The sequence below is a fragment of the Onychomys torridus genome, chromosome 2, assembly GCF_903995425.1.
Source record: "Onychomys torridus chromosome 2, mOncTor1.1, whole genome shotgun sequence".
Classification (NCBI taxonomy): Eukaryota; Metazoa; Chordata; class Mammalia; order Rodentia; family Cricetidae; genus Onychomys; species Onychomys torridus.
The window spans coordinates 45,941,313-45,954,001 of NC_050444.1; positions in this window are offsets into that span (position 1 = coordinate 45,941,313).

Genomic DNA, 12,689 nt, shown 5'->3' on the forward strand with positions numbered 1-12,689 from the left:
ATTGGTGTACATTTTTGTCCAAGAGAGCAAATTACATTTTATTAAAAGAAAATCAAATTGTAAAGCCACCCGTCACCGATGATTCTTATCTGGCTATTCATCTCAATCCACCCCAGCCTATTATGAATAATACTTTCTAGTTATTTTCTGTTCCATGTCTTTGCTGCAAAATGCACAAAAGTAATTAGGCTAAATTGAAACATTTATAGAAATGCACTACTCAATAACTCAGTTTACAAAAAAGTTTTACTCTACCCTAAGGAAGCAAAACCAAAAATGCCCATGCAGCAGAACTCTCATTCTGCATGTTACAGTTGGCCCTGTGAGCCAACCAAGCTCAAATTAATTGTACTGACTAAACTTTCCTTCTTGGAGAAAATTAAAGATATGCTGTTGTCAACACTTGAGCACAACCTCATGACACTTAAATGCAGAGAAGGGTGTGACATCCTGCCCCGGCTGCCTCTCGCTAATTAATCACTCTGGTATTTAGGACCATTCAAGCAGACAAATTAATGGGGAATAATTAGTGTATCTTTGTTCCAGCTCAGCTTTGCACACCAGACACTCTTGGGGAGAAGGGAGCTTGTGGAGTGCAGCCATTAGCATGCACATAGTTTCACTTCTGTTCTGCAAGTTCTTCTGAGATTAAGAGAAAGGCCAAATTAGCAGACGTGTGACTGGGGTTAGGACACCCTTCTGCAAAGAAAGCTCTCTGTGCATCAGCCTTCAGATGCACACTGATCATCCATACATTGAGTTTCATGAAACCCAATTAAACTTTAGGGAAAATACAATTTCAGAATAAAAAAAAAATCTTTTAAGAAATATGGTGGAAAAATTATTTTAGTTACACCACTTATATGTTATTAATTTATATAGTGCAGAGATGAATGCTACTATAAGAAATTTCCCATTTATTATACCGCTGGCTTTTGTGAGTTCTATTGAAAATGGATTTTATCAACAAATAGCACTTATACATTTTGTAATTAAATAGTGTAGTCCATTTAACCTCTCTCCATTTACTAAGAACTCTCTGTAGATACTCCCTACGGCCATAAAACTTAATTTCTTTTTTTTCTGATAGGAATCATAGACTAGAGAATTCAGAGAGCCTCCATCCACAGCATGTGTGAGCAGCACAGTATTGATTAAACTCTGCCCTGCTCCACACTGCTGACTGGTCTCAGTCATGTGGAGTAAGAGACTCAACAGTTTTGTTTTCAAACTAAAATTTAAGTGCTGATGCTTAATATCATTTGGCCCACTACTAAAAAAATAACAAAAAGATAAAATCAAGTGAGTAACAAGAGTTTAAATTTTCTTGAATTAAACACACCACTTTCATTGGCTATATAAATTTCATTCCTCATCAGACAAACACATCCAATTGTTTTCTACAAATAAAACTTGAAGCCACAGATTCCATACTGATAATAAATTTTCTGAACTTTTGTTAAAAGTGTGCTATATACAAAACTTATCTAGGCATCCCACTTATAAGGATGTAAACATATGTATATTTCTTCATATAATCATACCAGTTTTAATGGCATTTGTGTTCATGCTTTACAATCATATTTTTCACTTCTAATGCAATCTACAAAAAGGAAAATTTATGCCTGCCTCCCTAAAGTTTCTATGAGCTTTATTTTCTACATTTCACTACCTAACTGTCCAGACAAGAGTGATTACTCTAGCTATACAGACAGCATTCCTGCAAATCCCATACCCAGTATAAAAGGCTCACAACCTCAAGTCTTTACTTCAAGGAGCAAGTATGCTGTGGGAAAGGACAACAAACTCAGAGGTTGATGGAGAGTAAGACCACACAAGTCAGAAAGCATCACACTCAAAATAGGAGCTAAAAAGTTTTTAGAAAGAATTTTCACCACCTGAAATAAAAAGGTAAATTTAGTATTTAGCACTGTGAGTGGGTTCACTCCTGTTAATAGCACATAACAAAAATGATATAAAAGAGCAATTTCCCTGCCTGCCACAATTTAGGATGCTTTTTATCCACACTCAAGTTCTACATTTAATAAAAACGTACTTGTAAGCATAATGCTCTTGAATTTGTTATAGTGGGGGAAGAGAGAGAGAATATAAATCAGAAAACCACACATTCTCACAATTTCTTAGAGGCAAGGAATGAATCTCTCTCCAGTCTCCTGTGAGACACTAAATTACTGCCTACCATAAGCACAGATGCTATTAGAAAGACTTCCATCCTGGGAGTGGGTCCTCCTAGATCTTTGAAGGTGCCTAATCCTCATTAAAGGCAAACCCTAGGCTTAGGAGGGGCTGTGCTGGCATCAAGGCACCTGGTGATGACTAAAAGCGCTGTCCCCATGTGCGGCTGCTGCTGAGCAGCAGAATGTAATTTAGTCGCACCAGCGGGAGCAGGGGTCAATGATTTTATATTAATGGGGATCACGACAGTTCTAAGCTGTGGCGTGCTTTGAAATAAGTGTTTTACACGGCAGCAAAGAGAGCTGAGCTGGGGAAATGAGCTGTGTCACTGCCTCCTCATGCCTTGCAGCAAACACTGGAATGTTTTTCGTCGCTACAGACTGTGCCATCATAATATTTTATAAACAACAATTACCTTTTTCATTTTGAAAAACCTGATCTCCGCATGTAATTTTGCTAAAGAAGCTACCAAGGATTAACAGATTCCTTTTTAATCAAACTAGAGCCTAAGCATGCAGCTGAAACAATGGATGAAGTTCATATGGGATGCTCAGATCTGGGAACTGGTGTAGGAACAGGACCATGCTGGTAGTGTATGCTTCTTTTATAATTGTGAAAGATGTATTTTCACACACCTTGACCCATTATCAAAAGTGTCCACACCTAGAACAAAAGAGTTGACAGTGGAGTTTAGGGCAATGATGTAAAGTGTGCTCAGGGTTCAACTTTTCTTTCTATTATAAAAATTACTGTTATTGCATTCTCCAGAAATTTATCTACAATTTAAAATTCCTTGTCATGAATACCAGCTCTATATATTATTTAGCACATGGGTGTTTTATCAAATTAGCACTTGAGAAGGAGGGCCCCCAAAAATTGTTTTTATGAGTAGCTGTAGATAAGCACAATTTGAATAACCATGGAATTTTCAGGCTTCTGAAATTGTCAGATGAAATGGTATCTATGTATGGGAATACAGACTTATGCCAAGGAAGTAGTCCTCAGTTTAAATTTTTCTTTGAATTACCTAGGTCGTAGGTATCGGAACCTACAGGGATGAGCATGTATTTGTGCCAGATATGACCAATTAATAAATACCTCTCTGTTATATGAATAACAGCTGCCCAAGAGTTAATTACAAAGAAACAACAAACAAACAAAAAGAACTACTGGAAAATGTGTGTTTGTTGACCAGAATAATAAAATCTATTCTAATAAATTAGCACTTGAAAAAAACAATTGATTAATTTTCAATATTTCTCTCATGCACAAGAATAGTCTTAGCTGGGCTTTGGCATTATTGAGCAATTACTGTAGAGCAAGGTAGTATAATTAAAGACTGAATTACATGCCACCTCAAAAATACTTTCAATAAAGCAAACTCCAGGCTTCACTAGTCTGTTAGAGATGCACATTCCAAAGATTATCTTTGAAACAGTTGTGCTGTGACAGTTAGTCTATGCAAAAGCCCAACCATATACAGACACACATACACACACACGAGTTGGGGAAAAGAGTGCAATCATCAAGTGTGTTAAAAAGTATAACATGTTATCATTACTCTTATAATGTCTGGAGAACATTAGGATATTAAAGATTCTGAGAAGTGTTAGTGTTATTCAAATCTTCGTACAACAAATTTCCTAATTACTTTTCCCTTGAACCCATGGTCACTACCCTTGTAAAAACACAATATGTGGAATGTTCCATTAGGGCTACAGGCTTTGTGAATATACATTTTCATCAGTTGTAGCCAGTACATCTAATCTGGACCCCAAATCCATTCCTTTGTATGTAGTCTCTGGTTGAAGAATGGGGAGGGGGGGGTTAAAATGTACGTTTCCAGACAGTTTGAAAACCATGTTATATTTAAAAATTAATATCTCTCCAAATTGGAGAAATATTTCATTATTCCAGTAACAAAAATACAAAGGATGGTAGGCCTATTTCTGTCTTTAAATTTGAAGATAAGAATCACCACAAGTAGTGTTTTGATGTGGCAATTTGACTAATTCATGGCACTGCTATAATTTGGGATACAGAGTGGTTTAGCTATTCTAAGACTAGAGTTACATGCAGTCTGACAGGGGCAATCAGAGCCAAGATGAGAGTGAAGGTAAATGAGGTCCTTTCATGAACACAAAATACGAGGAGGAACAAAAAATCCAGTAATCAGGATACATAACATTTTAATAAGATTTTTAAATTAAAATTTATGCAAATAAAACCATGGTGAGCTAAATATCAAAATTTTAAATAAGGACGGTATCAGTGTTACTCATGTATCATTTCGCTTCAGGCTCCATTGTAGCTAAGCATAGCACTGGGAATAAGAAATTACCAGGAGAGATTCTGTGAAATTGTGAAGCACTTGCTTGCAAGCCGAAATTAGTTCTGATTCATTAATAGCTAAACAACTTCTGTAAGCCCATATACCATGCTCCTCTCACTCACCAATAGAGAAAAGAGGACATCCCAAATTGTTGTTGGAAACATTGATTCAATGAGCTCATAATGTGCAAGAGGAAAAGAGAATTAAGAGTAATTTAATTTTTTAGATTAATTTGTTTTATTTTATGTGTATCATGTGTGTGTTCCTGGTGCCCATAGAGGTCAGAAAGGGGAGGTGGATCCTCTGGATGAGAGTTAAAAATGACTCTGAGGTGCCATGTTGGTGCTGGGAACCAAACCTCTTTAAGAACAAGTACTCTTAACACTGAGCCAGGTCTTAAGCCCCAGTGATAATTTTTATATTAAATATATTTAAGAAAAACTAAATTTGATTTAGTAAATTATTTAAACACTTCTACCTTCCAATTTACACAATTTTTTAAAGTGTTCAATTATTATACATATCATGGAATCTTTAAACATAGTTTATTTTTGTTGATCCTCCCTCATTTCATCCATTCCTGCCCTCTCTGCTATCTAGTAGCCTCTTTTCTATTATCTGGTCACTTGTGTTCTGCATGGAACCCTGGAGTTGGCTTGGCCTAGCTGAGCTATATGTCATAGGTTTTTCAGGTTAGTGTTCACAGCTCTTAGGGCACTGTGATTTCCAGTTCTTGAGAGATTGATGCACTCCCTCAGACAGTGAAGCATTCAGGCGTGTTGGGTTTCTCTGTATGTTCCCTTAGTAGTCAAGGAAGCATGGAAGCTTAGCAGAACACTTGGTCTTAGACACTAATATTTTGTACCTTTTATGGCTTTCAAACTTCACTGTATCCTGGCATCTACATCTGTATTAATCCTGGCAATGGCCATTATATTCTGTTTCTGATAAAGGTATAAAAAGTCTGATTGCTCTCAACAAAACTGTCATGGCCTCTGTTGTGTTGTGGCACTTCCAACTTGGCCTGATTTCATTCCTTGCAACTATATCAGGTGACCTTGGCCTGCTAAGTAAATGCAGACTCTTACAGTGTTCTATCACCCTCCTGCTTTTCCAACACTCTTGTCCCCTTTTTTGGCTCCATTTTCTAGTTTCATGACCTATCCCAATCTCATATACATACATATATATGATCAACATATGAGGAAGAGCATAAGGGATTTAACTTTTTGAGTCTATAGTACCTCATTTAATATAATGATTTCCTTCATCTATTTTTCTGAAAATTTCGGTTTCATGATTATGACTTAAAAAAAATAAACATTGAGTATATGTACCATGTTTCATTATCCATTCATCTGTTGCTAGAGACCTACTCTGATTCCACTCCCTTGCTATTGTTAATAGATCACGGTAACACTGAATGTGCAAGTACCTCTCTTCCAGGACATAGAGCCCTTTGGGCATATGACAGTGGTGACACCTAAGTAATATGATAGTTCATCTTTTAAATTTTTGAGGAACTTATATATTTATTTGCATAATGGCTGCACAACTTTACACAACATGTCATAAACAAATATTCCTCTTTTTTAAATCCTCACCATTATTAGGTGCCATTTGTTTTCTTGATAACTGACATACTGACTCAAGTGAGATGAAAACCCAAAGTTTTAGTTTACATTTCTCTGATAACTAAGGATGTTGAACACTTTGACTATTTCTTTTGGTACTGTCTGCTCATTTCATTAACCCATTCCTTGTGTTGTTGTTATTGATATTTTAGTAGTTTTAAATAGTCTAGATATTAACCTCCTGTTAGAAATAGAGCTGGCAGAGACTCTCTCATTCAGTAGGCTCTGCTCTGCTATTAGTTTCTTTTTCTGTACAGAAGTCTTTTGACTTCCTGTAATCTGATCTGTCAATTCTTGGGGCTATTTCTCATGGAATTAAGTCTTGTCCAGAAAGTTAGTACCTACACCTATATCTTGAAATATGTTTTTCTCTGGAAGTTTCAGTTTTTAAGATTTTAAATGAAGATTTTTTATCCATTTAAACTATTGTTTTGTTCAGGGTAACAAATATAGAACTAGTTTAGTTCTTCTACAGGTTGATAACCAGTTTTGATGCCACCATTTGTTTTATAGTCCTCAGCCCCCTGTCTTCTTTGATGTGTCTGTTGTGTATTGATAGCCATAACAGTCTGTGTTTACTTCTGGTTTTCAATGCTGTTCTATAGGTCTGCATGTATGCCTTTGTACATGTACTCTGCTGTCTTTGTCACTATGGCTGTACAGTGTAATTTGAACTAAGCCAATTTTAATCCCTTTAGCAGTGTTCTTTCTGTTTAGCATTAATTTGGCTATTGTAGTCTTTTGTATTTCCATATGAACTTGTTTTAGTGGATTCTTTTAGTTCTGTGAAGTATCTGATTGAAATTTTGAATGATATTGCATTGAGTCCATAGATTACTTTTGTTAATACAGCCAATCTCAAAATATTAATTCTGCCAATGATTGGGGGGTGGAAGTTCTTTCTGTTATTTAGTATCTTCTTCAACTAATTTTGCTAGAATCTAGACATTTTCACTATAAAAGTCTTTAACCTCCTTGGTTAGGCTTTTCTAGGTGCTTTTTCTTTAGTTACTGTGAATAAGATGCTTTTACTGCTTCCTTTGTCATCGTTTGTTATTTGTATATATGAAAGCAACTAATTTTAAAATATTTTGTGTCCTGCAAATTCACCAAATGTGCTTTTCAAATAGAAAGTCTTTCTGATGGGATTCTTTGTCACTCTAGTGAAGTCTCTAAGATCTTTTATATATACAATTTGCCTCTGAGAACAAAGACCATTATATTCTACTTTTCTTATTTTTATCAGTTTTATAGCTTGAGAATTGGTTGACCACATTGAATAAAAATTGGCACAGCACATCTTCTTGTCTAATTCTAGTTTTAGAACAAATGTTCTTAAATAATTAAAAGTTGGCTATGAGTTTATCATATAAAACTTTTATTATTGGTATGTGGCATCCACTAGTGAATCTCTTCAGAGTTTTAATCATAAAATCATGCTGAACATTGTCAAATGCCTTGTTCACATCTATCAAGCTGATCATGTAATTTCTATTCTTAAATTTATTTATTTGGTGTGTAACATTTAGTTATTTGCATATGTCAAACAAGCCTTATGTCTGTAGATGAAACCAACTAAGTTACAATTCATGATCACCTTGGTGTATTTTTTTTAGGACAAGTAAGCAAAATTCTATTTAGAGTTAGACTGACAGCTCCCATATCAGGGAAGAGTCTCAAAAGTGGCTGTCCTAAGTATTCTTGAATATGATTTGGAAGTATTTTGTTAAAATTTATATGTCTATGTTCATTGGATAAATTTAAGCAATTTTTTTTTTTCTTATTTTTCTCTTTTTGCAGGGAGGGTTATGTTAGTGGGCTGATACTTGCTTCACAACATGATTTTGTAATGCTCCTTCCATGTCTGTTCTGTGAAACAATTTGGGGAGTGTTGTTAGATATTCCTTAAAAGCTTGGAACAATTCAGTAGTGAACAATGTCTGATCTTGAGCTTTATTTGTGGAGAGACTTTTACTCACTGTATCTACCTCATTAAGTGTTGTGTCCCTGTTTGAGATGATTATATCTTTTGGCTTTAATATTGGTAGACCTTACACATTTAGAAATATGTAGCTCTTCTAGATTTTCCTACTTATTAGAATACAGGTTTTCAAATTATTACTTATTCTGAATTATGTTGCAATATGGTACAGCATCTCCCTTTCTGCCTCTAATTTTGTTAATTTGGGTCCTTTTTTCTTCATTTTTCTTAGTTGGTCTAGTAGCTTGTTAATCCTGTTAATATTTTAAAGAATCTACTTTTGGTTTCATTTCATACATTTTCTTGTAGTCTTTATTCTATTAATTAGCACCCTAATATTTCTTTTTTTTTGCAACTTACTTGACTTGGGTTTGGCTTCTTATTTGCTAGAGGTTTGCAGTAGATCACCAGGTTCTTGGAGATCTCTGTTTCTTGTTTGTTTGTTTTTTGTTTTTTTTAAATGTGGTCACCTAGAGCTATAAACTTTCCTCAAAAAACTACCTTGGTTGTAACTCAGAGGGTCATTCAGGTTGTGCCATAATTTTGTTTCTAGATATATTAGAAATTTTTTATTTCTTCAAAGGACCATTGCTTGCTCTATAGTGTATTATTCAATCCACAAATATTCATGCAATTTCTGTTTTTCATTGCTGTTTATTTTTATTTTCATTCTATTGTGGTCTAATAAGATATGAGGAATTATCTCAGGTATTTGCAACCTATAATGTGATCAGTTTTAGAGAAGTTTCCATGTACCACTGAAAGGTGTGTGCATCCTCTATCTGGATTAAATGCTCTGTAGACATATGTCAAATCTAGTTGATTATGGTATAATTTGGCTCTAAATTTTCTTTCCTAATGTTTAATTTGGAAGACCTGCTAAGTGTGAGAGGAGGATAGTGAAGTCTTCTACACGACCGTTTTCATGTTTGCGTTATGAAACTGGAGCCCCAGTATTCAGTACATGGATAGTTACATTTGCTATAACCCCTTTATAAATTATAAATTCAATAAAGTTCATAAATTATTATCTCTCTCACTATCCTCTAACCAATTTTGGTTCAGAATCTACTTATGATACATATGAATTTCTATACCTACTTATTTATGGCTTCTACTTGCTTAGTGACTTGATTTCTATCCTTTAACTCTCAGTTTTGAAGGTCTTTGTTAGCTAGGTGTTACATAGAGTTGCATTTTCATAGTGCAGCATCAGACAGCATGAAGTTAGATTTTGCTTTACATTCTAGTCAGTTTTTCTGTATCTTAACTTTCATGAGTTGAATCTATTTTCTTTTAAGGTTATTGTTAGTAGGGATTTACTGATTCCTATGATCCTGTTGATTTGGTTATGGATATTTCTTTTCCTTTTATTAGTACTAGGAATTTGCTGGTTTGCTACATTGGACATGTTTGATTTTTCCAAGATTGTCTGTTTATTCGCTACTGTCATGCAAAGTGTTCTTTCTTGTAGTCTCAGGGATTAAACTGTCTATCTTCTCCCAAATATAATATTACTTTAAATTTTTCTTTATTGTTGCCATTAATTGTCTTAATAAATTGGGTTAGTCTTTAAATGTCCTTATTTCTTGATTAATTTTGAGAGATAACATTGTTAAGAACAGGGACTTTAGTGGAATTTATTTACATCCAGGGTTTGAAATATATCATTAAATGTTTTCATACATTGCAGAGGTCCTGTGAAGTATCTGATGTTATTCTTATATTTAAGTTTGAATGTAGGTTGGCATTTTTCCTTTAGAAGTTTTGTATATTCTTTACTTTGAAGAAGTGATATTCTTGACTGTTTTTCACAGAAATGCTGTTCTTTGTCATGTCTGTTTGGGATCTGAATGTTTGTTTTTAGATGTTAATTGCTTTCCTTAGACTTAGGAAATTATCTACTATGAGTACAACAAGCTGGCCATGAATTTGAGAGGAAAATAATGGAAGGGAGTTACATGGAACAGGTGGGAAGAAGGAAAAGGAAAGGAAAGGGAAATGATATAATTAATTTCAATTAAAAAGTAGAAAGCACCTATTTTAAAAAAAGATTGTTGTATGATTTTTTTTTTAATGGGACATGGATACAGAGAATTCTCAATAGATGAAATATAAATGCTAAGAAGCATTTTAAAAGGGGTTCAACATTTTTATCTGTGAAGAAAATGCAAATTTAAACCACTTTGAAATTTCATTTTACATTATTCAAGTGATTAAGATTTAAAACATTTTAATAACTACAAATGTTAGCACGGTTGTGGGGAAATGGCAACATTTATTCACTGCTGGTAAAAGTGAAAACTGGTACAACCACTATAAAATCAAGGTGAAGGTCCCTCAAGAAGCTAGAAAATAATGTAACACAAGATCCATGTATACCTCTGTTGTGCATATGTTCAAAGTCTTACATTTTACTAGACTGGAAAATAATGTAACACAAGATCCATGTATACCTCTGTTGTGCATATGTTCAAAGTCTTACATTTTACTAGACTGGAAAATAATGTAACACAAGATCCATGTATACCTCTGTTGTGCATATGTTCAAAGTCTTACATTTTACTAGACTGGAAAATAATGTAACACAAGATCCATGTATACCTCTGTTATGCATATGTTCAACGTCTTACATTTTACTAGACTGAGATTTGTCCCTTTGTGTTTACTGCTGCTCTATTCAAAATAGCCAGAAAATAGAAACAGCTTAGATGCCAAACAATGAACAGATGAATAATAAAAATATGTATCTAGACAATTTACACAATTGAATATTTAGAGCTGTTAAAAACACAAAATTATTAAGTGCTCAGATAAATGTATGGGGCTGGAAAAAAAAGTCGTACTTAGTGAGGCAACATAGACCCAGACAAACAAATGTTGCATGCTATCTCTTGTTTCTGAATAGTGGCTTTGAATCTTCATTCATATGTGTTTCTCCTTTAGAATACCCCAAAAGCTCAGGAAATTAGTAAGGGGCCCTGATAATGGAGTGCTATCTTGGGATAGAAGATAGAATCCAGACATAAATGGGTGATGGGGTACTGGAACACGAGGGCTGAATGAAGTGTGATGGGAGGGCAAAGTAGAAGAAGGAAGGTGTGGGAGGAGTCCTAGCCTTGAAGATCAAGACCAACAGTCACCCTGCAGAAACTTCCTTCTGCAGTAAGTAACCAATGATGTTTTTTTATTAGATTTAAGACCCACTTCACTAAGTGATTGTACCAATAATCTAAGGCTAGGCAGGTATTGATACTAGGGAAGAACCCAGATGAATATTTACTGGTAATTGATACATGCCAGGAGGGGAACACACAGTTTTCTTTAAGGTTGGGTCCCTTTGTAGGTCTAACAGGTTCCTGAGGTCAATGGCTGCACATCTAAGAGTACTTAGACAGAGCTAATGGGACTCAGTGTATCTAAACATGAAATAAGAGCACAAAATTGAGTGCGTATGGAATGGATGTAGATAGAGTAGGAGACAGGGAGATCAAAATGTTCAAAATACAATATACAAACTCTGAGAGTTTGTATTTAATAAATTTAATAAAGATATTTTTAAAATTATCATTTTTCAGAAAAATAATTATGACTATGGTTATGGGAATATATTTTAAAAGATGATTTATAGATCATAGCAAAGTGAGTTATATTCAAGTTTTCTAAAAACAGAGTTCACATTGGTTTCAACAATTGAACAGAAGAAAGTCTTGAAATTCTAATATTAAAAACTGACAAAAGTAAAAAACAAAATAAACAAACAACAAAAAAAAAAACAAGCAAGAGAGAAAGAAAGACAAACAAACTAGAAACTTAACCAACAGAAGTAGATGGAAGTATATGAGGTTAATTATTTTTTTAGTTAATTTATTGTTTGACATTGTCATACATGTATTTGATTTCTTTCTTCATTCACCGTGCACTCCACTTCCTGGCAACAAGATCCCTCCCACTTTCCATTTTGTTTATGTTATCACTCTAATGACCCGCACAGTTTAACCAGGTCCACTTGTGTGGGCATAGGTGAGAAGTTATGCTCTAGAACATGAGTGATTCACTTTTCTCTCACACAGCAGCTCTGGCCTGCCATTAAATCCCCTGAATAGTGGCTATGAGTTCCTCCAAATTAGGCTGTCAGTCTTGTGCAGGCCCTATGTGGGATTATGACTTTAGAATTGAGCCAGGTTACAGATTCAGAACTTCTCAAACAAGGAAAACTAAACAACTGAAAGTAAAGACCTTGCTACAATGTTCAGAACCCACAGCTCTAGAGAAGTTAGCGAACAAGGAGGACCCAAAGAAGGACACATAGATTGCCCTGGGAAGGGGAAAGTGATGAGATTCCCATGAGTAAACTGGGGAGGAGGGGTGGGCCGTGGAGGGTAGGGGATGGGAGATGAGAACATAAGGTAGCGCGACTGTTGAGCTGGAACAGAGATGGAGTTGGAGAGAAATGAAAGAGATAGCATGATAGAGGGAGACATCATGGGGATAGGGAGAAACTGAGTGCTAGGGAAGTTCCCAGGAATCCACAAAGATGACCATA